The sequence below is a fragment of the Phalangium opilio genome, unplaced genomic scaffold, assembly GCF_054372755.1.
Source record: "Phalangium opilio isolate 3A_F unplaced genomic scaffold, DU_Popi_V2 ptg000078l_1, whole genome shotgun sequence".
NCBI lineage: Eukaryota > Metazoa > Arthropoda > Arachnida > Opiliones > Phalangiidae > Phalangium > Phalangium opilio.
The window spans coordinates 3,229,195-3,247,121 of NW_028324186.1; the positions used below are offsets into that span (position 1 = coordinate 3,229,195).

Below are 17,927 nucleotides of genomic sequence, written 5' to 3' on the forward strand. Positions count from 1 at the left end.
AGGTCCTTGGTTCAAACCCGAGTTCCCTGTAACAGCACGGATCATTCCGTTTATTTTATTTAAATCGACATTACGGCTATGAACAAGGGGGATAGCTCAGTGGTAGAGCATTCGACTACAAATCGAGAGGTCCTTGGTTCAAACCCGAGTTCCCCCTGTAACAGCACGGATCATTCCAATTATTTTAGTTAAATCGACATTACGGCTATGAACAAGGGGGATAGCTCAGTGGTAGAGCATTCGACTGCAGATCGAGAGGTCCTTGGTTCAAACCCGAGTTCCCCATGTAACAGCACGGATCATTCCGTTTATTTTAGTTAAATCGACATTACGGCCTTGAACAAGGGGGAATAGCTCAGAGGTAGAGCATTCGACTGCAGATCGAGAGGTCCTTGGTTCAAACCCGAGGTCCCCCTGTAACAGCACGGATTATTCCGTTTATTTTAGTTAAATCGACATTACGGCTAGGAACAAGGAGGGATAGCTCGCATTCGACTGCAGATCGAGAGGTTCTTGGTTTAAACCCGAGTTCCCTGTAACAGCACGGATCATTCCGTTTAGTTAAATCGACATTTTGGCTATGAACAAGGGGGATAGCTCAGTGGTAGAGCATTCGACTACAGATCGAGAGGTCCTTGGTTCAAACCCGAGTTCCCCATGAAACAGCACGGATCATTCCGTTTATTTTATTTAAATCGACATTACGGCTATGAACAAGGGGGATAGCTCATTGGTAGAGCATTCGACTGCAGATCGAGAGGTCCTTGGTTCAAACCCGAGTTCCCCCTGTAACAGCACGGATCATTCCGTTTATTTTACTTAAATCGACATTTTGGCTATGAACAAGGGGGATAGCTCAGTGGTAGAGCATTCGACTACGGATCGAGAGGTCCTTGGTTCAAACCCGAGTTCCCCATGAAACAGCACGGATCATTCCAATTATTTTAGTTAAATCGACATTACGGCCTTGAACAAAGGGGAATAGCTCAGTGGTGGAGCATTCGACTGCAGATCGAGAGGTCCTTGGTTCAAACCCGAGTTCCCCCTGTAACAGCACGGATCATTCCGTTTATTTTATTTAAATCGACATTTTTGGCTATGAACAAGGGGGATAGCTCAGTGGTAGAGCATTCGACTACAGATCGCGAGGTCCTTGGCTCAAACCCGAGTTCCTCCTGTAACAGCACGGATCATTCCGTTTATTTTATTTAAATCGACATTGCGGCCATGAACAAGGGGGATAGCTCAGTGGTAGAGCATTCGACTGCAGATCGTGAGGTCCTAGGTTCAAACCCGAGTTTCCCCTGTAACAGCACGGATCATTCCGTTTATTTTAGTTAAATCGACATTACGGCCTTGAACAAGGGGGAATAGCTCAGAGGTAGAGCATTCGACTGCAGATCTAGAGGTCCTTGGTTCAAACCCGAGGTCCCCCTGTAACAGCACGGATTATTCCGTTTATTTAAGTTAAATCGACATTACGGCTAGGAACAAGGAGGGATAGCTCGCATTCGACTGCAGATCGAGAGGTTCTTGGTTTAAACCCGAGTTCCCTGTAACAGCACGGATCAATCCGTTTATTTTAGTTAAATCGACATTTTGGCTATGAACAAGGGGGATAGCTCAGTGGTAGAGCATTCGACTACAGATCGAGAGGTCCTTGGTTCAAACCCGAGTTCCCCATGAAACAGCACGGATCATTCCGTTTATTTTATTTAAATCGACATTACGGCTATGAACAAGGGGGATAGCTCATTGGTAGAGCATTCGACTGCAGATCGAGAGGTCCTTGGTTCAAACCCGAGTTCCCCCTGTAACAGCACGGATCATTCCGTTTATTTTATTTAAATCGACATTTTGGCTATGAACAAGGGGGATAGCTCAGTGGTAGAGCATTCGACTACAGATCGAGAGGTCCTTGGTTCAAACCCGAGTTCCCCCTGTAACAGCACGGATCATTCCGTTTATTTTATTTAAATCGACATTGCGGCCATGAACAAGGGGGATAGCTCAGTGGTAGAGCATTCGACTGCAGATCGAGAGGTCCTAGGTTCAAACCCGAGTTACCCCTGTAATAGCACGGATCATTCCGTTTATTTTAGTTAAATCGACATTACGGCTATGAACAAGGGGGATAGCTCAGTGGTAGAGCATTCGACTACAAATCGAGAGGTCCATGGTTCAAACCCGAGTTCCCCCTGTAACAGCACGGATCATTCCAATTATTTTAGTTAAATCGACATTACGGCCTTGAACAAAGGGGAATAGCTCAGTGGTAGAGCATTCGACTGCAGATCGAGAGGTCCTTGGTTCAAACCCGAGTTCCCCCTGTAACAGCACGGATCATTCCGTTTATTTTATTTAAATCGACATTTTTGGCTATGAACAAGGGGGACAGCTCAGTGGTAGAGCATTCGACTACAGATCGCGAGGTCCTTGGCTCAAACCCGAGTTCCCCCTGTAACAGCACGGATCATTCCAATTATTTTAGTTAAATCGACATTACGGCTAGGAACAAGGAGGGATAACTCGCATTCGGCTGCAGATCGAAAGGTCCTTGGTTCAAACCCGAGTTCCCTGTAACAGCACGGATCATTCCGTTTATTTTATTTAAATCGACATTACGGCTATGAACAAGGGGGATAGCTCAGTGGTAGAGCATTCGACTACAAATCGAGAGGTCCTTGGTTCAAACCCGAGTTCCCCCTGTAACAGCACGGATCATTCCAATTATTTTAGTTAAATCGACATTACGGCTATGAACAAGGGGGATAGCTCAGTGGTAGAGCATTCGACTGCAGATCGAGAGGTCCTTGGTTCAAACCCGAGTTCCCCATGTAACAGCACGGATCATTCCGTTTATTTTAGTTAAATCGACATTACGGCCTTGAACAAGGGGGAATAGCTCAGAGGTAGAGCATTCGACTGCAGATCGAGAGGTCCTTGGTTCAAACCCGAGGTCCCCCTGTAACAGCACGGATTATTCCGTTTATTTTAGTTAAATCGACATTACGGCTAGGAACAAGGAGGGATAGCTCGCATTCGACTGCAGATCGAGAGGTTCTTGGTTTAAACCCGAGTTCCCTGTAACAGCACGGATCATTCCGTTTATTTTAGTTAAATCGACATTTTGGCTATGAACAAGGGGGATAGCTCAGTGGTAGAGCATTCGACTACAGATCGAGAGGTCCTTGGTTCAAACCCGAGTTCCCCATGAAACAGCACGGATCATTCCGTTTATTTTATTTAAATCGACATTACGGCTATGAACAAGGGGGATAGCTCATTGGTAGAGCATTCGACTGCAGATCGATAGGTCCTTGGCTCAAACCCGAGTTCCCCCTGTAACAGCACGGATCATTCCGTTTATTTTATTTAAATCGACATTGCGGCCATGAACAAGGGGGATAGCTCAGTGGTAGAGCATTCGACTGCAGATCGAGAGGTCCTAGGTTCACACCCGAGTTACCCCTGTAATAGCACGGATCATTCCGTTTATTTTAGTTAAATCGACATTACGGCTATGAACAAGGGGGATAGCTCAGTGGTAGAGCATTCGACTACAAATCGATAGGTCCATGGTTCAAACCCGAGTTCCCCCTGTAACAGCACGGATCATTCCAATTATTTTAGTTAAATCGACATTACGGCCTTGAACAAAGGGGAATAGCTCAGTGGTAGAGCATTCGACTGCAGATCGAGAGGTCCTTGGTTCAAACCCGAGTTCCTCCTGTAACAGCACGGATCATTCCGTTTATTTTAGTTAAATCGACATTACGGCTATGAACAAGGGGGATAGCTCAGTGGTAGAGCATTCGACTACAAATCGAGAGGTCCATGGTTCAAACCCGAGTTCCCCCTGTAACAGCACGGATCATTCCAATTATTTTAGTTAAATCGACATTACGGCCTTGAACAAGGGGGAATAGCTCAGTGGTAGAGCATTCGACTGCAGATCGAGAGGTCCTTGGTTCAAACCCGAGTTCCCCCTGTAACAGCACGGATCATTCCGTTTATTTTAGTTAAATCGACATTACGGCCTTGAACAAGGGGGAATAGCTCAGAGGTAGAGCATTCGACTGCAGATCGAGAGGTCCTTGGTTCAAACCCGAGTTCCCCCTGTAACAGCACGGATTATTCCGTTTATTTTAGTTAAATCGACATTACGGCTAGGAACAAGGAGGGATAGCTCGCATTCGACTGCAGATCGAGAGGTTCTTGGTTTAAACCCGAGTTCCCCCTGTAACAGCACGGATCATTCCGTTTATTTTAGTTAAATCGACATTTTGGCTATGAACAAGGGGGATAGCTCAGTGGTAGAGCATTCGACTACAGATCGAGAGGTCCTTGGTTCAAACCCGAGTTCCCCATGAAACAGCACGGATCATTCCGTTTATTTTATTTAAATCGACATTAAGGCTATGAACAAGGGGGATAGCTCATTGGTAGAGCATTCGACTGCAGATCGAGAGGTCCTTGGTTCAAACCCGAGTTCCCCCTGTAACAGCACGGATCATTCCGTTTATTTTATTTAAATCGACATTTTGGCTATGAACAAGGGGGATAGCTCAGTGGTAGAGCATTCGACTACAGATCGAGAGGTCCTTGGCTCAAACCCGAGTTCCCCCTGTAACAGCACGGATCATTCCGTTTATTTTATTTAAATCGACATTGCGGCCATGAACAAGGGGGATACTCAGTGGTAGAGCATTCGACTTCAGATCGTGAGGTCCTAGGTTCAAACCCGAGTTCCCCCTGTAACAGCACGGATCATTCCAATTATTTTAGTTAAATCGACATTACGGCTAGGAACAAGGAGGAATAACTCGCATTCGGCTGCAGATCGAAAGGTCCTTGGTTCAAACCCGAGTTCCCCCTGTAACAGCACGGATCATTCCGTTTATTTTATTTAAATCGACATTATGGCTATGAACAAGGGGGATAGCTCAGTGGTAGAGCATTCGACTACAAATCGAGAGGTCCATGGTTCAAACCCGAGTTCCCCCTGTAACAGCACGGATCATTCCAATTATTTTAGTTAAATCGACATTACGGCCTTGAACAAGGGGGAATAGCTCAGTGGTAGAGCATTCGACTGCAGATCGAGAGGTCCTTGGTTCAAACCCGAGTTCCCCCTGTAACAGCACGGATCATTCCGTTTATTTTAGTTAAATCGACATTACGGCCTTCAACAAGGGGGAATAGCTCAGAGGTAGAGCATTCGACTGCAGATCGAGAGGTTCTTGGTTCAAACCCGAGTTCCCCCTGTAACAGCACGGATTATTCCGTTTAATTTAGTTAAATCGACATTTTGGCTATGAACAAGGGGGATAGCTCAGTGGTAGAGCATTCGACTACAGATCGAGAGGTCCTTGGTTCAAACCCAAGTTCCCCATGAAACAGCACGGATCATTCCGTTTATTTTTTTTAAATCGACATTACGGCTATGAACAAGGGGGATAGCTCATTGGTAGAGCATTCGACTGCAGATCGAGAGGTCCTTGGTTCAAACCCGAGTTCCCCCTGTAACAGCACGGATCATTCCGTTTATTTTATTTAAATCGACATTTTGGCTATGAACAAGGGGGATAGCTCAGTGGTAGAGCATTCGACTACAGATCGAGAGGTCCTTGGTTCAAACCCGAGTTCCCCATGAAACAGCACGGATCATTCCGTTTATTTTATTTAAATCGACATTACGGCTATGAACAAGGGGGATAGCTCTTTGGTAGAGCATTCGACTGCAGATCGATAGGTCCTTGGCTCAAACCCGAGTTCCCCCTGTAACAGCACGGATCATTCCGTTTATTTTATTTAAATCGACATTGCGGCCATGAACAAGGGGGATAGCTCAGTGGTAGAGCATTCGACTGCAGATCGAGAGGTCCTAGGTTCAAACCCGAGTTACCCCTGTAATAGCACGGATCATTCCGTTTATTTTAGTTAAATCGACATTACGGCTATGAACAAGGGGGATAGCTCAGTGGTAGAGCATTCGACTACAAATCAAGAGGTCCATGGTTCAAACCCGAGTTCCCCCTGTAACAGCACGGATCATTCCAATTATTTTAGTTAAATCGACATTACGGCCTTGAACAAAGGGGAATAGCTCAGTGGTAGAGCATTCGACTGCAGATCGAGAGGTCCTTGGTTCAAACCCGAGTTCACCCTGTAACAGCACGGATCATTCCAATTATTTTAGTTAAATCGACATTACGGCCTTGAACAAAGGGGAATAGCTCAGTGGTAGAGCATTCGACTGCAGATCGAGAGGTCCTTGGTTCAAACCCGAGTTCCTCCTGTAACAGCACGGATCATTCCGTTTATTTTAGTTAAATCGACATTACGGCTATGAACAAGGGGGATAGCTCAGTGGTAGAGCATTCGACTACAAATCGAGAGGTCCATGGTTCAAACCCGAGTTCCCCCTGTAACAGCACGGATCATTCCAATTATTTTAGTTAAATCGACATTACGGCCTTGAACAAGGGGGAATAGCTCAGTGGTAGAGCATTCGACTGCAGATCGAGAGGTCCTTGGTTCAAACCCGAGTTCCCCCTGTAACAGCACGGATCATTCCGTTTATTTTAGTTAAATCGACATTACGGCCTTGAACAAGGGGGAATAGCTCAGAGGTAGAGCATTCGACTGCAGATCGAGAGGTCCTTGGTTCAAACCCGAGTTCCCCCTGTAACAGCACGGATTATTCCGTTTATTTTAGTTAAATCGACATTACGGCTAGGAACAAGGAGGGATAGCTCGCATTCGACTGCAGATCGAGAGGTTCTTGGTTTAAACCCGAGTTCCCCCTGTAACAGCACGGATCATTCCGTTTATTTTAGTTAAATCGACATTTTGGCTATGAACAAGGGGGATAGCTCAGTGGTAGAGCATTCGACTACAGATCGAGAGGTCCTTGGTTCAAACCCGAGTTCCCCATGAAACAGCACGGATCATTCCGTTTATTTTATTTAAATCGACATTAAGGCTATGAACAAGGGGGATAGCTCATTGGTAGAGCATTCGACTGCAGATCGAGAGGTCCTTGGTTCAAACCCGAGTTCCCCCTGTAACAGCACGGATCATTCCGTTTATTTTATTTAAATCGACATTTTGGCTATGAACAAGGGGGATAGCTCAGTGGTAGAGCATTCGACTACAGATCGAGAGGTCCTTGGCTCAAACCCGAGTTCCCCCTGTAACAGCACGGATCATTCCGTTTATTTTATTTAAATCGACATTGCGGCCATGAACAAGGGGGATACTCAGTGGTAGAGCATTCGACTTCAGATCGTGAGGTCCTAGGTTCAAACCCGAGTTCCCCCTGTAACAGCACGGATCATTCCAATTATTTTAGTTAAATCGACATTACGGCTAGGAACAAGGAGGAATAACTCGCATTCGGCTGCAGATCGAAAGGTCCTTGGTTCAAACCCGAGTTCCCCCTGTAACAGCACGGATCATTCCGTTTATTTTATTTAAATCGACATTATGGCTATGAACAAGGGGGATAGCTCAGTGGTAGAGCATTCGACTACAAATCGAGAGGTCCATGGTTCAAACCCGAGTTCCCCCTGTAACAGCACGGATCATTCCAATTATTTTAGTTAAATCGACATTACGGCCTTGAACAAGGGGGAATAGCTCAGTGGTAGAGCATTCGACTGCAGATCGAGAGGTCCTTGGTTCAAACCCGAGTTCCCCCTGTAACAGCACGGATCATTCCGTTTATTTTAGTTAAATCGACATTACGGCCTTCAACAAGGGGGAATAGCTCAGAGGTAGAGCATTCGACTGCAGATCGAGAGGTTCTTGGTTCAAACCCGAGTTCCCCCTGTAACAGCACGGATTATTCCGTTTAATTTAGTTAAATCGACATTTTGGCTATGAACAAGGGGGATAGCTCAGTGGTAGAGCATTCGACTACAGATCGAGAGGTCCTTGGTTCAAACCCAAGTTCCCCATGAAACAGCACGGATCATTCCGTTTATTTTTTTTAAATCGACATTACGGCTATGAACAAGGGGGATAGCTCATTGGTAGAGCATTCGACTGCAGATCGAGAGGTCCTTGGTTCAAACCCGAGTTCCCCCTGTAACAGCACGGATCATTCCGTTTATTTTATTTAAATCGACATTTTGGCTATGAACAAGGGGGATAGCTCAGTGGTAGAGCATTCGACTACAGATCGAGAGGTCCTTGGTTCAAACCCGAGTTCCCCATGAAACAGCACGGATCATTCCGTTTATTTTATTTAAATCGACATTACGGCTATGAACAAGGGGGATAGCTCTTTGGTAGAGCATTCGACTGCAGATCGATAGGTCCTTGGCTCAAACCCGAGTTCCCCCTGTAACAGCACGGATCATTCCGTTTATTTTATTTAAATCGACATTGCGGCCATGAACAAGGGGGATAGCTCAGTGGTAGAGCATTCGACTGCAGATCGAGAGGTCCTAGGTTCAAACCCGAGTTACCCCTGTAATAGCACGGATCATTCCGTTTATTTTAGTTAAATCGACATTACGGCTATGAACAAGGGGGATAGCTCAGTGGTAGAGCATTCGACTACAAATCAAGAGGTCCATGGTTCAAACCCGAGTTCCCCCTGTAACAGCACGGATCATTCCAATTATTTTAGTTAAATCGACATTACGGCCTTGAACAAAGGGGAATAGCTCAGTGGTAGAGCATTCGACTGCAGATCGAGAGGTCCTTGGTTCAAACCCGAGTTCACCCTGTAACAGCACGGATCATTCCGTTTATTTTAGTTAAATCGACATTACGGCTATGAACAAGGGGGATAGTTCAGTGGTAGAGCATTCGACTACAAATCGAGAGGTCCATGGTTCAAACCCGAGTTCCCCCTGTAACAGCACGGATCATTCCAATTATTTTAGTTAAATCGACATTACGGCCTTGAACAAGGGGGAATAGCTCAGTGGTAGAGCATTCGACTGCAGATCGAGAGGTCCTTGGTTCAAACCCGAGTTCCCCCTGTAACAGCACGGATCATTCCGTTTTTTTTAGTTAAATCGACATTACGGCCTTGAACAAGGGGGAATAGCTCAGAGGTAGAGCATTCGACTGCAGATCGAGAGGTCCTTGGTTCAAACCCGAGTTCCCCCTGTAACAGCACGGATTATTCCGTTTATTTTAGTTAAATCGACATTACGGCTAGGAACAAGGAGGGATAGCTCGCATTCGACTGCAGATCGAGAGGTTCTTGGTTTAAACCCGAGTTCCCCCTGTAACAGCACGGATCATTCCGTTTATTTTAGTTAAATCGACATTTTGGCTATGAACATGGGGGATAGCTCAGTGGTAGAGCATTCGACTACAGATCGAGAGGTCCTTGGTTCAAACCCGAGTTCCCCATGAAACAGCACGGATCATTCCGTTTATTTTATTTAAATCGACATTAAGGCTATGAACAAGGGGGATAGCTCATTGGTAGAGCATTCGACTGCAGATCGAGAGGTCCTTGGTTCAAACCCGAGTTCCCCCTGTAACAGCACAGATCATTCCGTTTATTTTATTTAAATCGACATTTTGGCTATGAACAAGGGGGATAGCTCAGTGGTAGAGCATTCGACTACAGATCGAGAGGTCCTTGGCTCAAACCCGAGTTCCCCCTGTAACAGCACGGATCATTCCGTTTATTTTATTTAAATCGACATTATGGCTATGAACAAGGGGGATAGCTCAGTGGTAGAGCATTCGACTACAAATCGAGAGGTCCTTGGTTCAAACCCGAGTTCCCCCTGTAACAGCACGGATCATTCCAATTATTTTAGTTAAATCGACATTACGGCTATGAACAAGGGGAATAGCTCAGTGGTAGAGCATTCGACTGCAGATCGAGAGGTCCTTGGTTCAAACCCGAGTTCCCCCTGTAACAGCACGGATCATTCCGTTTATTTTAGTTAAATCGACATTACGGCCTTCAACAAGGGGGAATAGCTCAGAGGTAGTGCATTCGACTGCAGATCGAGAGGTCCTTGGTTCAAACCCGAGTTCCCCCTGTAACAGCACGGATTATTCCGTTTATTTTAGTTAAATCGACATTACGGCTAGGAACAAGGAGGGATAGCTCGCATTCGACTGCAGATCGAGAGGTTCTTGGTTTAAACCCGAGTTCCCTGTAACAGCAGGGATCATTCCGTTTATTTTAGTTAAATCGACATTTTGGCTATGAACAAGGGGGATAGCTCAGTGGTAGAGCATTCGACTACAGATCGAGAGGTCCTTGGTTCAAACCCGAGTTCCCCATGAAACAGCACGGATCATTCCGTTTATTTTATTTAAATCGACATTACGGCTATGAACAAGGGGGATAGCTCATTGGTAGAGCATTCGACTGCAGATCGAGAGGTCCTTGGCTCAAACCCGAGTTCCCCCTGCAACAGCACGGATCATTCCGTTTATTTTATTTAAATCGACATTGCGGCCATGAACAAGGGGGATAGCTCAGTGGTAGAGCATTCGACTGCAGATCGAGAGGTCCTAGGTTCAAACCCGAGTTACCCCTGTAATAGCACGGATCATTCCGTTTATTTTAGTTAAATCGACATTACGGCTATGAACAAGGGGGATAGCTCAGTGGTAGAGCATTCGACTACAAATCGAGAGGTCCATGGTTCAAACCCGAGTTCCCCCTGTAACAGCACGGATCATTCCAATTATTTTAGTTAAATCGACATTACGGCCTTGAACAAGGGAAAATAGCTCAGTGGTAGAGCATTCGACTGCAGATCGAGAGGTCCTTGGTTCAAACCCGAGTTCCCCCTGTAACAGCACGGATCATTCCGTTTATTTTAGTTAAATCGACATTACGGCGTTGAACAAGGGGGAATAGCTCAGAGGTAGAGCATTCGACTGCAGATCGAGAGGTCCTTGGTTCAAACCCGAGTTCCCCCTGTAACAGCACGGATTATTCCGTTTATTTTATTTAAATCGACATTACGGCCTTGAACAAGGGGGGATAGCTCAGTGGTAGAGCATTCGACTACAGATCGAGAGGTCCTTGGTTCAAACCCGAGTTCCCCATGAAACAGCACGGATCATTCCGTTTATTTTATTTAAATCGACATTACGGCTATGAACAAGGGGGATAGCTCATTGGTAGAGCATTCGACTGCAGATCGAGAGGTCCTTGGTTCAAACCCGAGTTCCCCCTGTAACAGCACGGATTATTCCGTTTATTTTAGTTAAATCGACATTACGGCTAGGAACAAGGAGGGATAGCTCGCATTCGACTGCAGATCGAGAGGTTCTTGTTTTAAACCCGAGTTCCCCCTGTAGCAGCACGGATCATTCCGTTTATTTTAGTTAAATCGACATTTTGGCTATGAACAAGGGGGATAGCTCAGTGGTAGAGCATTCGACTACAGATCGAGAGGTCCTTGGTTCAAACCCGAGTTCCCCATGAAACAGCACGGATCATTCCGTTTATTTTATTTAAATCGACATTACGGCTATGAACAAGGGGGATAGCTCATTGGTAGAGCATTCGACTGCAGATCGAGAGGTCCTTGGTTCAAACCCGAGTTCCCCCTGTAACAGCACGGATCATTCCGTTTATTTTATTTAAATCGACATTTTGGCTATGAACAAGGGGGATAGCTCAGTGGTAGAGCATTCGACTACAGATCGAGAGGTCCTTGGCTCAAACCCGAGTTCCCCCTGTAACAGCACGGATCATTCCGTTTATTTTATTTAAATCGACATTGCGGCCATGAACAAGGGGGATAGCTCAGTGGTAGAGCATTCGACTGCAGATCGAGAGGTCCTAGGTTCAAACCCGAGTTCCCCCTGTAACAGCACGGATCATTCCAATTATTTTAGTTAAATCGACATTACGGCTAGGAACAAGGAGGGATAACTCGCATTCGGCTGCAGATCGAAAGGTCCTTGGTTCAAACCCGAGTTTCCCCTGTAACAGCACGGATCATTCCGTTTATTTTAGTTAAATCGACATTACGGCTATGAACAAGGGGGATAGCTCAGTGGTAGAGCATTCGACTACAGATCGAGAGGTCCTTGGTTCAAACCCGAGTTCCCCCTGTAACAGCACGGATCATTCCGTTTATTTTAGTTAAATCGAAATTACGGTTATGAACAAGGAGGGATAGCTCGCATTCGACTGCAGATCGAAAGGTCCTTGGTTCAAACCCGAGTTCCCCCTGTAACAGCACGGATCATTCCGTTTATTTTATTTAAATCGACATTACGGCTATGAACAAGGGGGATAGCTCAGTGGTAGAGCATTCATCTACAAATCGAGAGGTCCTTGGTTCAAACCCGAGTTCCCCCTGTAACAGCACGGATCATTCCAATTATTTTAGTTAAATCGACATTACGGCTAGGAACAAGGAGGGATAGCTCGCATTCGACTGCAGATCGAGAGATCTTTGGTTCAAACCCGAGTTCCCCCTGTAACAGCACGGATCATTCCGTTTATTTTAGTTAAATCGACATTACGGCTAGGAACAAGGAGGGATAACTCGCATTCGGCTGCAGATCGAAAGGTCCTTGGTTCAAACCCGAGTTCCCCCTGTAACAGCACGGATCATTCCGTTTATTTTATTTAAATCGACATTACGGCTATGAACAAGGGGGATAGCTCAGTGGTAGAGCATTCGACTACAAATCGAGAGGTCCTTGGTTCAAACCCGAGTTCCCCCTGTAACAGCACGGATCATTCCGTTTATTTTATTTAAATCGACATTACGGCTATGAACAAGGGGGATAGCTCATTGGTAGAGCATTCGACTGCAGATCGAGAGGTCCTTGGTTCAAACCCGAGTTCCCCCTGTAACAGCACGGATCATTCCGTTTATTTTATTTAAATCGACATTTTGGCTATGAACAAGGGGGATAGCTCAGTGGTAGAGCATTCGACTACAGATCGAGAGGTCCTTGGCTCAAACCCGAGTTCCCCCTGTAACAGCACGGATCATTCCGTTTATTTTATTTAAATCGACATTGCGGCCATGAACAAGGGGGATAGCTCAGTGGTAGAGCATTCGACTGCAGATCGAGAGGTCCTAGGTTCAAACCCGAGTTCCCCCTGTAACAGCACGGATCATTCCAATTATTTTAGTTAAATCGACATTACGGCTAGGAACAAGGAGGGATAACTCGCATTCGGCTGCAGATCGAAAGGTCCTTGGTTCAAACCCGAGTTCCCCCTGTAACAGCACGGATCATTCCGTTTATTTTAGTTAAATCGACATTACGGCTATGAACAAGGGGGATAGCTCAGTGGTAGAGCATTCGACTACAGATCGAGAGGTCCTTGGTTCAAACCCGAGTTCCCCCTGTAACAGCACGGATCATTCCGTTTATTTTAGTTAAATCGAAATTACGGTTATGAACAAGGAGGGATAGCTCGCATTCGACTGCAGATCGAAAGGTCCTTGGTTCAAACCCGAGTTCCCCCTGTAACAGCACGGATCATTCCGTTTATTTTATTTAAATCGACATTACGGCTATGAACAAGGGGGATAGCTCAGTGGTAGAGCATTCAACTACAAATCGAGAGGTCCTTGGTTCAAACCCGAGTTCCCCCTGTAACAGCACGGATCATTCCAATTATTTTAGTTAAATCGACATTACGGCTAGGAACAAGGAGGGATAGCTCGCATTCGACTGCAGATCGAGAGATCTTTGGTTCAAACCCGAGTTCCCCCTGTAACAGCACGGATCATTCCGTTTATTTTAGTTAAATCGACATTACGGCTAGGAACAAGGAGGGATAACTCGCATTCGGCTGCAGATCGAAAGGTCCTTGGTTCAAACCCGAGTTCCCCCTGTAACAGCACGGATCATTCCGTTTATTTTATTTAAATCGACATTACGGCTATGAACAAGGGGGATAGCTCAGTGGTAGAGCATTCGACTACAAATCGAGAGGTCCTTGGTTCAAACCCGAGTTCCCTCTGTAACAGCACGGATCATTCCAATTATTTTAGTTAAATCGACTTTACGGCTATGAACAAGGGGGTTAGCTCAGTGGTAGAGCATTCGACTACAAATCGAGAGGTCCATGGTTCAAACCCGAGTTCCCCCTGTAACAGCACGGATCATTCCAATTATTTTAGTTAAATCGACATTACGGCCTTGAACAAGGGGGAATAGCTCAGTGGTAGAGCATTCGACTGCAGATCGAGAGGTCCTTGGTTCAAACCCGAGTTACCCCTGTAGCAGCACGGATCATTCCGTTTATTTTATTTAAATCGACATTACGGCTATGAATAAGGGGGATAGCTCAGTGGTAGAGCATTCGACTACAAATCGAGAGGTCCTTGGTTCAAACCCGAGTTCCCCCTGTAACAGCACGGATCATTCCGTTTATTTTAGTTAAATCGACATTTTGGCTATGAACAAGGAGGATAGCTCAGTGGTAGAGCATTCGACTACAGATCGAGAGGTCCTTGGTTCAAACCCGAGTTCCCCATGAAACAGCACGGATCACTCCGTTTATTTTATTTAAATCGACATAACGGCTATGAACAAGGGGGATAGCTCATTGGTAGAGCATTCGACTGCAGATCGAGAGGTCCTTGGTTCAAACCCGAGTTCCCCCTGTAACAGCACGGATCATTCCGTTTATTTTATTTAAATCGACATTACGGCTATGAACAAGGGGGATAGCTCATTGGTAGAGCATTCGACTGCAGATCGAGAGGTCCTTGGTTCAAACCCGAGTTCCCCCTGTAACAGCACGGATCATTCCGTTTATTTTATTTAAATCGACATTTTGGCTATGAACAAGGGGGATAGCTCAGTGGTAGAGCATTCGACTACAGATCGAGAGGTCCTGGGCTCAAACCCGAGTTCCCCCTGTAACAGCACGGATCATTCCAATTATTTTAGTTAAATCGACATTACGGCTAGGAACAAGGAGGGATAACTCGCATTCGGCTGCAGATCGAAAGGTCCTTGGTTCAAACCCGAGTTCCCCCTGTAACAGCACGGATCATTCCGTTTATTTTATTTAAATCGACATTGCGGCCATGAACAAGGGGGATAGCTCAGTGGTAGAGCATTCGACTGCAGATCGAGAGGTCCTAGGTTCAAACCCGAGTTCCCCCTGTAACAGCACGGATCATTCCGTTTATTTTATTTAAATCGACATTGCGGCCATGAACAAGGGGGATAGCTCAGTGGTAGAGCATTCGACTGCAGATCGAGAGGTCCTAGGTTCAAACCCGAGTTCCCCCTGTAACAGCACGGATCATTCCGTTTATTTTATTTAAATCGACATTGCGGCCATGAACAAGGGGGATAGCTCAGTGGTAGAGCATTCGACTGCAGATCGAGAGGTCCTTGGTTCAAACCCGAGTTCCCCCTGTAACAGCACGGATCATTCCGTTTATTTTATTTAAATCGACATTGCGGCCATGAACAAGGGGGATAGCTCAGTGGTAGAGCATTCGACTGCAGATCGAGAGGTCCTAGGTTCAAACCCGAGTTCCCCCTGTAACAGCACGGATCATTCCAATTATTTTAGTTAAATCGACATTACGGCTAGGAACAAGGAGGGATAACTCGCATTCGGCTGCAGATCGAAAGGTCCTTGGTTCAAACCCGAGTTCCCCCTGTAACAGCACGGATCATTCCGTTTATTTTATTTAAATCGACATTTTGGCTATGAACAAGGGGGATAGCTCAGTGGTAGAGCATTCGACTACAGATCGAGAGGTCCTGGGCTCAAACCCGAGTTCCCCCTGTAACAGCACGGATCATTCCGTTTATTTTATTTAAATCGACATTGCGGCCATGAACAAGGGGGATAGCTCAGTGGTAGAGCATTCGACTGCAGATCGAGAGGTCCTAGGTTCAAACCCGAGTTCCCCCTGTAACAGCACGGATCATTCCAATTATTTTAGTTAAATCGACATTACGGCTAGGAACAAGGAGGGATAACTCGCATTCGGCTGCAGATCGAAAGGTCCTTGGTTCAAACCCGAGTTCCCCCTGTAACAGCACGGATCATTCCGTTTATTTTATTTAAATCGACATTACGGCTATGAACAAGGGGGATAGCTCAGTGGTAGAGCATTCGACTACAAATCGAGAGGTCCTTGGTTCAAACCCGAGTTCCCCATGAAACAGCACGGATCATTCCGTTTATTTTATTTAAATCGACATTACGGCTATGAACAAGGGGGATAGCTCATTGGTAGAGCATTCGACTGCAGATCGAGAGGTCCTTGGTTCAAACCCGAGTTCCCCCTGTAACAGCACGGATCATTCCGTTTATTTTAGTTAAATCGACATTTTGGCTATGAAAAAGGGGGATAGCTCAGTGGTAGAGCATTCGACTACAGATCTAGAGGTCCTTGGTTCAAACCCGAGTTCCCCATGAAACAGCACGGATCATTCCGTTTATTTTATTTAAATCGACATTACGGCTATGAACAAGGGGGATAGCTCATTGGTAGAGCATTCGACTGCAGATCTAGAGGTCCTTGGTTCAAACCCGAGTTCCCCCTGTAACAGCACGGATCATTCCGTTTATTTTATTTAAATCGACATTTTGGCTATGAACAAGGGGGATAGCTCAGTGGTAGAGCATTCGACTACAGATCGAGAGGTCCTTGGCTCAAACCCGAGTTCCCCATGAAACAGCACGGATCATTCCGTTTATTTTATTTAAATCGACATTACGGCTATGAACAAGGGGGATAGCTCATTGGTAGAGCATTCGACTGCAGATCTAGAGGTCCTTGGTTCAAACCCGAGTTCCCCCTGTAACAGCACGGATCATTCCATTTATTTTATTTAAATCGACATTTTGGCTATGAACAAGGGGGATAGCTCAGTGGTAGAGCATTCGACTACAGATCGAGAGGTCCTTGGCTCAAACCCGAGTTCCCCCTGTAACAGCACGGATCATTCCGTTTTTTTTATTTAAATCGACATTGCGGCCATGAACAAGGGGGATAGCTCAGTGGTAGAGCATTAGACTGCAGATCGAGAGGTCCTAGGTTCAAACCCGAGTTCCCCCTGTAACAGCACGGATCATTCCAATTATTTTAGTTAAATCGACATTACGGCTAGGAACAAGGAGGGATAACTCGCATTCGGCTGCAGATCGAAAGGTCCTTGGTTCAAACCCGAGTTCCCCCTGTAACAGCACGGATCATTCCGTTTATTTTATTTAAATCGACATTACGGCTATGAACAAGGGGGATAGCTCAGTGGTAGAGCATTCGACTACAAATCGAGAGGTCCTTGGTTCAAACCCGAGTTCCCCCTGTAACAGCACGGATCATTCCAATTATTTTAGTTAAATCGACATTACGGCTATGAACAAGGGGGTTAGCTCAGTGGTAGAGCATTCGACTACAAATCGAGAGGTTCATGGTTCAAACCCGAGTTCCCCCTGTAACAGCACGGATCATTCCAATTATTTTAGTTAAATCGACATTACGGCCTTGAACAAGGGGGAATAGCTCAGTGGTAGAGCATTCGACTGCAGATCGAGAGGTCCTTGGTTCAAACCCGAGTGCCCCCTGTAGCAGCACGGATCATTCCGTTTATTTTATTTAAATCGACATTACGGCTATGAACAAGGGGGATAGCTCAGTGGTAGAGCATTCGACTACAAATCGAGAGGTCCTTGGTTCAAACCCGAGTTCCCCCTGTAACGGCACGGATCATTCCAATTATTTTAGTTAAATCGACATTACGGCTAGGAACAAGGAGGGATAGCTCGCATTCGACTCCAGATCGAGAGATCTTTGGTTCAAACCCGAGTTCCCCCTGTAACAGCACGGATCATTCCGTTTATTTTAGTTAAATCGACATTTTGGCTATGAACAAGGGGGATAGCTCAGTGGTAGAGCATTCGACTACAGATCGAGAGGTCCTTGGTTCAAACCCGAGTTCCCCATGAAACAGCACGGATCATTCCG

The 17,927-nt window shown here is 45.8% G+C and overlaps 67 non-coding genes across 67 annotated transcripts; all 67 read left to right on the forward strand.

The window, feature by feature from the left end:
- Positions 1-85: 85 nt before the first annotated feature.
- On the forward strand, positions 86-157 carry TRNAC-ACA (transfer RNA cysteine (anticodon ACA)). The gene has a single exon. It is a non-coding gene; the product is annotated as a tRNA-Cys (tRNA).
- Positions 158-587: 430 nt separating this feature from the next.
- On the forward strand, positions 588-659 carry TRNAC-ACA (transfer RNA cysteine (anticodon ACA)). The gene has a single exon. It is a non-coding gene; the product is annotated as a tRNA-Cys (tRNA).
- Positions 660-845: 186 nt separating this feature from the next.
- Positions 846-917, forward strand: TRNAR-ACG (transfer RNA arginine (anticodon ACG)). The gene has a single exon. It is a non-coding gene; the product is annotated as a tRNA-Arg (tRNA).
- A 188-nt stretch (positions 918-1,105) lies between these two features.
- TRNAC-ACA (transfer RNA cysteine (anticodon ACA)) lies at positions 1,106-1,177 on the forward strand. Its single transcript has one exon. It is a non-coding gene; the product is annotated as a tRNA-Cys (tRNA).
- Positions 1,178-1,612: 435 nt separating this feature from the next.
- TRNAC-ACA (transfer RNA cysteine (anticodon ACA)) lies at positions 1,613-1,684 on the forward strand. Its single transcript has one exon. It is a non-coding gene; the product is annotated as a tRNA-Cys (tRNA).
- A 186-nt stretch (positions 1,685-1,870) lies between these two features.
- TRNAC-ACA (transfer RNA cysteine (anticodon ACA)) lies at positions 1,871-1,942 on the forward strand. Its single transcript has one exon. It is a non-coding gene; the product is annotated as a tRNA-Cys (tRNA).
- Positions 1,943-2,128: 186 nt separating this feature from the next.
- On the forward strand, positions 2,129-2,200 carry TRNAC-ACA (transfer RNA cysteine (anticodon ACA)). The gene has a single exon. It is a non-coding gene; the product is annotated as a tRNA-Cys (tRNA).
- Positions 2,201-2,258: 58 nt separating this feature from the next.
- On the forward strand, positions 2,259-2,330 carry TRNAC-GCA (transfer RNA cysteine (anticodon GCA)). Its single transcript has one exon. It is a non-coding gene; the product is annotated as a tRNA-Cys (tRNA).
- A 306-nt stretch (positions 2,331-2,636) lies between these two features.
- TRNAC-ACA (transfer RNA cysteine (anticodon ACA)) lies at positions 2,637-2,708 on the forward strand. Its single transcript has one exon. It is a non-coding gene; the product is annotated as a tRNA-Cys (tRNA).
- A 435-nt stretch (positions 2,709-3,143) lies between these two features.
- TRNAC-ACA (transfer RNA cysteine (anticodon ACA)) lies at positions 3,144-3,215 on the forward strand. Its single transcript has one exon. It is a non-coding gene; the product is annotated as a tRNA-Cys (tRNA).
- Positions 3,216-3,530: 315 nt separating this feature from the next.
- TRNAC-ACA (transfer RNA cysteine (anticodon ACA)) lies at positions 3,531-3,602 on the forward strand. Its single transcript has one exon. It is a non-coding gene; the product is annotated as a tRNA-Cys (tRNA).
- Positions 3,603-3,789: 187 nt separating this feature from the next.
- On the forward strand, positions 3,790-3,861 carry TRNAC-ACA (transfer RNA cysteine (anticodon ACA)). Its single transcript has one exon. It is a non-coding gene; the product is annotated as a tRNA-Cys (tRNA).
- A 58-nt stretch (positions 3,862-3,919) lies between these two features.
- On the forward strand, positions 3,920-3,991 carry TRNAC-GCA (transfer RNA cysteine (anticodon GCA)). The gene has a single exon. It is a non-coding gene; the product is annotated as a tRNA-Cys (tRNA).
- A 58-nt stretch (positions 3,992-4,049) lies between these two features.
- On the forward strand, positions 4,050-4,121 carry TRNAC-GCA (transfer RNA cysteine (anticodon GCA)). Its single transcript has one exon. It is a non-coding gene; the product is annotated as a tRNA-Cys (tRNA).
- Positions 4,122-4,299: 178 nt separating this feature from the next.
- On the forward strand, positions 4,300-4,371 carry TRNAC-ACA (transfer RNA cysteine (anticodon ACA)). The gene has a single exon. It is a non-coding gene; the product is annotated as a tRNA-Cys (tRNA).
- Positions 4,372-4,557: 186 nt separating this feature from the next.
- TRNAC-ACA (transfer RNA cysteine (anticodon ACA)) lies at positions 4,558-4,629 on the forward strand. Its single transcript has one exon. It is a non-coding gene; the product is annotated as a tRNA-Cys (tRNA).
- Positions 4,630-4,935: 306 nt separating this feature from the next.
- TRNAC-ACA (transfer RNA cysteine (anticodon ACA)) lies at positions 4,936-5,007 on the forward strand. The gene has a single exon. It is a non-coding gene; the product is annotated as a tRNA-Cys (tRNA).
- Positions 5,008-5,065: 58 nt separating this feature from the next.
- Positions 5,066-5,137, forward strand: TRNAC-GCA (transfer RNA cysteine (anticodon GCA)). The gene has a single exon. It is a non-coding gene; the product is annotated as a tRNA-Cys (tRNA).
- Positions 5,138-5,324: 187 nt separating this feature from the next.
- On the forward strand, positions 5,325-5,396 carry TRNAC-ACA (transfer RNA cysteine (anticodon ACA)). The gene has a single exon. It is a non-coding gene; the product is annotated as a tRNA-Cys (tRNA).
- Positions 5,397-5,582: 186 nt separating this feature from the next.
- Positions 5,583-5,654, forward strand: TRNAC-ACA (transfer RNA cysteine (anticodon ACA)). Its single transcript has one exon. It is a non-coding gene; the product is annotated as a tRNA-Cys (tRNA).
- Positions 5,655-5,969: 315 nt separating this feature from the next.
- Positions 5,970-6,041, forward strand: TRNAC-ACA (transfer RNA cysteine (anticodon ACA)). The gene has a single exon. It is a non-coding gene; the product is annotated as a tRNA-Cys (tRNA).
- A 317-nt stretch (positions 6,042-6,358) lies between these two features.
- Positions 6,359-6,430, forward strand: TRNAC-ACA (transfer RNA cysteine (anticodon ACA)). The gene has a single exon. It is a non-coding gene; the product is annotated as a tRNA-Cys (tRNA).
- A 58-nt stretch (positions 6,431-6,488) lies between these two features.
- Positions 6,489-6,560, forward strand: TRNAC-GCA (transfer RNA cysteine (anticodon GCA)). The gene has a single exon. It is a non-coding gene; the product is annotated as a tRNA-Cys (tRNA).
- Positions 6,561-6,618: 58 nt separating this feature from the next.
- Positions 6,619-6,690, forward strand: TRNAC-GCA (transfer RNA cysteine (anticodon GCA)). The gene has a single exon. It is a non-coding gene; the product is annotated as a tRNA-Cys (tRNA).
- A 178-nt stretch (positions 6,691-6,868) lies between these two features.
- TRNAC-ACA (transfer RNA cysteine (anticodon ACA)) lies at positions 6,869-6,940 on the forward strand. The gene has a single exon. It is a non-coding gene; the product is annotated as a tRNA-Cys (tRNA).
- A 186-nt stretch (positions 6,941-7,126) lies between these two features.
- TRNAC-ACA (transfer RNA cysteine (anticodon ACA)) lies at positions 7,127-7,198 on the forward strand. Its single transcript has one exon. It is a non-coding gene; the product is annotated as a tRNA-Cys (tRNA).
- A 306-nt stretch (positions 7,199-7,504) lies between these two features.
- On the forward strand, positions 7,505-7,576 carry TRNAC-ACA (transfer RNA cysteine (anticodon ACA)). Its single transcript has one exon. It is a non-coding gene; the product is annotated as a tRNA-Cys (tRNA).
- A 58-nt stretch (positions 7,577-7,634) lies between these two features.
- TRNAC-GCA (transfer RNA cysteine (anticodon GCA)) lies at positions 7,635-7,706 on the forward strand. The gene has a single exon. It is a non-coding gene; the product is annotated as a tRNA-Cys (tRNA).
- A 187-nt stretch (positions 7,707-7,893) lies between these two features.
- TRNAC-ACA (transfer RNA cysteine (anticodon ACA)) lies at positions 7,894-7,965 on the forward strand. The gene has a single exon. It is a non-coding gene; the product is annotated as a tRNA-Cys (tRNA).
- A 186-nt stretch (positions 7,966-8,151) lies between these two features.
- Positions 8,152-8,223, forward strand: TRNAC-ACA (transfer RNA cysteine (anticodon ACA)). The gene has a single exon. It is a non-coding gene; the product is annotated as a tRNA-Cys (tRNA).
- A 315-nt stretch (positions 8,224-8,538) lies between these two features.
- Positions 8,539-8,610, forward strand: TRNAC-ACA (transfer RNA cysteine (anticodon ACA)). Its single transcript has one exon. It is a non-coding gene; the product is annotated as a tRNA-Cys (tRNA).
- Positions 8,611-8,797: 187 nt separating this feature from the next.
- TRNAC-ACA (transfer RNA cysteine (anticodon ACA)) lies at positions 8,798-8,869 on the forward strand. Its single transcript has one exon. It is a non-coding gene; the product is annotated as a tRNA-Cys (tRNA).
- A 58-nt stretch (positions 8,870-8,927) lies between these two features.
- On the forward strand, positions 8,928-8,999 carry TRNAC-GCA (transfer RNA cysteine (anticodon GCA)). The gene has a single exon. It is a non-coding gene; the product is annotated as a tRNA-Cys (tRNA).
- Positions 9,000-9,057: 58 nt separating this feature from the next.
- Positions 9,058-9,129, forward strand: TRNAC-GCA (transfer RNA cysteine (anticodon GCA)). Its single transcript has one exon. It is a non-coding gene; the product is annotated as a tRNA-Cys (tRNA).
- A 178-nt stretch (positions 9,130-9,307) lies between these two features.
- On the forward strand, positions 9,308-9,379 carry TRNAC-ACA (transfer RNA cysteine (anticodon ACA)). Its single transcript has one exon. It is a non-coding gene; the product is annotated as a tRNA-Cys (tRNA).
- Positions 9,380-9,565: 186 nt separating this feature from the next.
- Positions 9,566-9,637, forward strand: TRNAC-ACA (transfer RNA cysteine (anticodon ACA)). The gene has a single exon. It is a non-coding gene; the product is annotated as a tRNA-Cys (tRNA).
- A 57-nt stretch (positions 9,638-9,694) lies between these two features.
- Positions 9,695-9,766, forward strand: TRNAC-ACA (transfer RNA cysteine (anticodon ACA)). Its single transcript has one exon. It is a non-coding gene; the product is annotated as a tRNA-Cys (tRNA).
- Positions 9,767-9,823: 57 nt separating this feature from the next.
- Positions 9,824-9,895, forward strand: TRNAC-GCA (transfer RNA cysteine (anticodon GCA)). Its single transcript has one exon. It is a non-coding gene; the product is annotated as a tRNA-Cys (tRNA).
- Positions 9,896-10,201: 306 nt separating this feature from the next.
- TRNAC-ACA (transfer RNA cysteine (anticodon ACA)) lies at positions 10,202-10,273 on the forward strand. Its single transcript has one exon. It is a non-coding gene; the product is annotated as a tRNA-Cys (tRNA).
- Positions 10,274-10,588: 315 nt separating this feature from the next.
- Positions 10,589-10,660, forward strand: TRNAC-ACA (transfer RNA cysteine (anticodon ACA)). Its single transcript has one exon. It is a non-coding gene; the product is annotated as a tRNA-Cys (tRNA).
- Positions 10,661-10,848: 188 nt separating this feature from the next.
- On the forward strand, positions 10,849-10,920 carry TRNAC-GCA (transfer RNA cysteine (anticodon GCA)). The gene has a single exon. It is a non-coding gene; the product is annotated as a tRNA-Cys (tRNA).
- Positions 10,921-10,978: 58 nt separating this feature from the next.
- TRNAC-ACA (transfer RNA cysteine (anticodon ACA)) lies at positions 10,979-11,050 on the forward strand. Its single transcript has one exon. It is a non-coding gene; the product is annotated as a tRNA-Cys (tRNA).
- Positions 11,051-11,357: 307 nt separating this feature from the next.
- On the forward strand, positions 11,358-11,429 carry TRNAC-ACA (transfer RNA cysteine (anticodon ACA)). The gene has a single exon. It is a non-coding gene; the product is annotated as a tRNA-Cys (tRNA).
- A 186-nt stretch (positions 11,430-11,615) lies between these two features.
- TRNAC-ACA (transfer RNA cysteine (anticodon ACA)) lies at positions 11,616-11,687 on the forward strand. Its single transcript has one exon. It is a non-coding gene; the product is annotated as a tRNA-Cys (tRNA).
- A 307-nt stretch (positions 11,688-11,994) lies between these two features.
- TRNAC-ACA (transfer RNA cysteine (anticodon ACA)) lies at positions 11,995-12,066 on the forward strand. Its single transcript has one exon. It is a non-coding gene; the product is annotated as a tRNA-Cys (tRNA).
- Positions 12,067-12,244: 178 nt separating this feature from the next.
- Positions 12,245-12,316, forward strand: TRNAC-ACA (transfer RNA cysteine (anticodon ACA)). Its single transcript has one exon. It is a non-coding gene; the product is annotated as a tRNA-Cys (tRNA).
- A 299-nt stretch (positions 12,317-12,615) lies between these two features.
- TRNAC-ACA (transfer RNA cysteine (anticodon ACA)) lies at positions 12,616-12,687 on the forward strand. Its single transcript has one exon. It is a non-coding gene; the product is annotated as a tRNA-Cys (tRNA).
- Positions 12,688-12,873: 186 nt separating this feature from the next.
- TRNAC-ACA (transfer RNA cysteine (anticodon ACA)) lies at positions 12,874-12,945 on the forward strand. The gene has a single exon. It is a non-coding gene; the product is annotated as a tRNA-Cys (tRNA).
- A 307-nt stretch (positions 12,946-13,252) lies between these two features.
- Positions 13,253-13,324, forward strand: TRNAC-ACA (transfer RNA cysteine (anticodon ACA)). The gene has a single exon. It is a non-coding gene; the product is annotated as a tRNA-Cys (tRNA).
- Positions 13,325-13,502: 178 nt separating this feature from the next.
- On the forward strand, positions 13,503-13,574 carry TRNAC-ACA (transfer RNA cysteine (anticodon ACA)). The gene has a single exon. It is a non-coding gene; the product is annotated as a tRNA-Cys (tRNA).
- Positions 13,575-13,873: 299 nt separating this feature from the next.
- Positions 13,874-13,945, forward strand: TRNAC-ACA (transfer RNA cysteine (anticodon ACA)). The gene has a single exon. It is a non-coding gene; the product is annotated as a tRNA-Cys (tRNA).
- Positions 13,946-14,002: 57 nt separating this feature from the next.
- On the forward strand, positions 14,003-14,074 carry TRNAC-ACA (transfer RNA cysteine (anticodon ACA)). The gene has a single exon. It is a non-coding gene; the product is annotated as a tRNA-Cys (tRNA).
- A 58-nt stretch (positions 14,075-14,132) lies between these two features.
- On the forward strand, positions 14,133-14,204 carry TRNAC-GCA (transfer RNA cysteine (anticodon GCA)). The gene has a single exon. It is a non-coding gene; the product is annotated as a tRNA-Cys (tRNA).
- Positions 14,205-14,261: 57 nt separating this feature from the next.
- TRNAC-ACA (transfer RNA cysteine (anticodon ACA)) lies at positions 14,262-14,333 on the forward strand. The gene has a single exon. It is a non-coding gene; the product is annotated as a tRNA-Cys (tRNA).
- A 57-nt stretch (positions 14,334-14,390) lies between these two features.
- On the forward strand, positions 14,391-14,462 carry TRNAC-ACA (transfer RNA cysteine (anticodon ACA)). The gene has a single exon. It is a non-coding gene; the product is annotated as a tRNA-Cys (tRNA).
- A 315-nt stretch (positions 14,463-14,777) lies between these two features.
- Positions 14,778-14,849, forward strand: TRNAC-ACA (transfer RNA cysteine (anticodon ACA)). Its single transcript has one exon. It is a non-coding gene; the product is annotated as a tRNA-Cys (tRNA).
- A 436-nt stretch (positions 14,850-15,285) lies between these two features.
- TRNAC-GCA (transfer RNA cysteine (anticodon GCA)) lies at positions 15,286-15,357 on the forward strand. The gene has a single exon. It is a non-coding gene; the product is annotated as a tRNA-Cys (tRNA).
- Positions 15,358-15,664: 307 nt separating this feature from the next.
- TRNAC-ACA (transfer RNA cysteine (anticodon ACA)) lies at positions 15,665-15,736 on the forward strand. Its single transcript has one exon. It is a non-coding gene; the product is annotated as a tRNA-Cys (tRNA).
- Positions 15,737-16,043: 307 nt separating this feature from the next.
- Positions 16,044-16,115, forward strand: TRNAC-ACA (transfer RNA cysteine (anticodon ACA)). Its single transcript has one exon. It is a non-coding gene; the product is annotated as a tRNA-Cys (tRNA).
- A 186-nt stretch (positions 16,116-16,301) lies between these two features.
- Positions 16,302-16,373, forward strand: TRNAC-ACA (transfer RNA cysteine (anticodon ACA)). Its single transcript has one exon. It is a non-coding gene; the product is annotated as a tRNA-Cys (tRNA).
- Positions 16,374-16,559: 186 nt separating this feature from the next.
- On the forward strand, positions 16,560-16,631 carry TRNAC-ACA (transfer RNA cysteine (anticodon ACA)). The gene has a single exon. It is a non-coding gene; the product is annotated as a tRNA-Cys (tRNA).
- A 186-nt stretch (positions 16,632-16,817) lies between these two features.
- On the forward strand, positions 16,818-16,889 carry TRNAC-ACA (transfer RNA cysteine (anticodon ACA)). Its single transcript has one exon. It is a non-coding gene; the product is annotated as a tRNA-Cys (tRNA).
- Positions 16,890-17,196: 307 nt separating this feature from the next.
- On the forward strand, positions 17,197-17,268 carry TRNAC-ACA (transfer RNA cysteine (anticodon ACA)). Its single transcript has one exon. It is a non-coding gene; the product is annotated as a tRNA-Cys (tRNA).
- A 57-nt stretch (positions 17,269-17,325) lies between these two features.
- TRNAC-ACA (transfer RNA cysteine (anticodon ACA)) lies at positions 17,326-17,397 on the forward strand. The gene has a single exon. It is a non-coding gene; the product is annotated as a tRNA-Cys (tRNA).
- Positions 17,398-17,455: 58 nt separating this feature from the next.
- On the forward strand, positions 17,456-17,527 carry TRNAC-GCA (transfer RNA cysteine (anticodon GCA)). The gene has a single exon. It is a non-coding gene; the product is annotated as a tRNA-Cys (tRNA).
- Positions 17,528-17,584: 57 nt separating this feature from the next.
- On the forward strand, positions 17,585-17,656 carry TRNAC-ACA (transfer RNA cysteine (anticodon ACA)). The gene has a single exon. It is a non-coding gene; the product is annotated as a tRNA-Cys (tRNA).
- A 178-nt stretch (positions 17,657-17,834) lies between these two features.
- On the forward strand, positions 17,835-17,906 carry TRNAC-ACA (transfer RNA cysteine (anticodon ACA)). Its single transcript has one exon. It is a non-coding gene; the product is annotated as a tRNA-Cys (tRNA).
- The last annotated feature ends 21 nt before the right edge of the window (positions 17,907-17,927 follow it).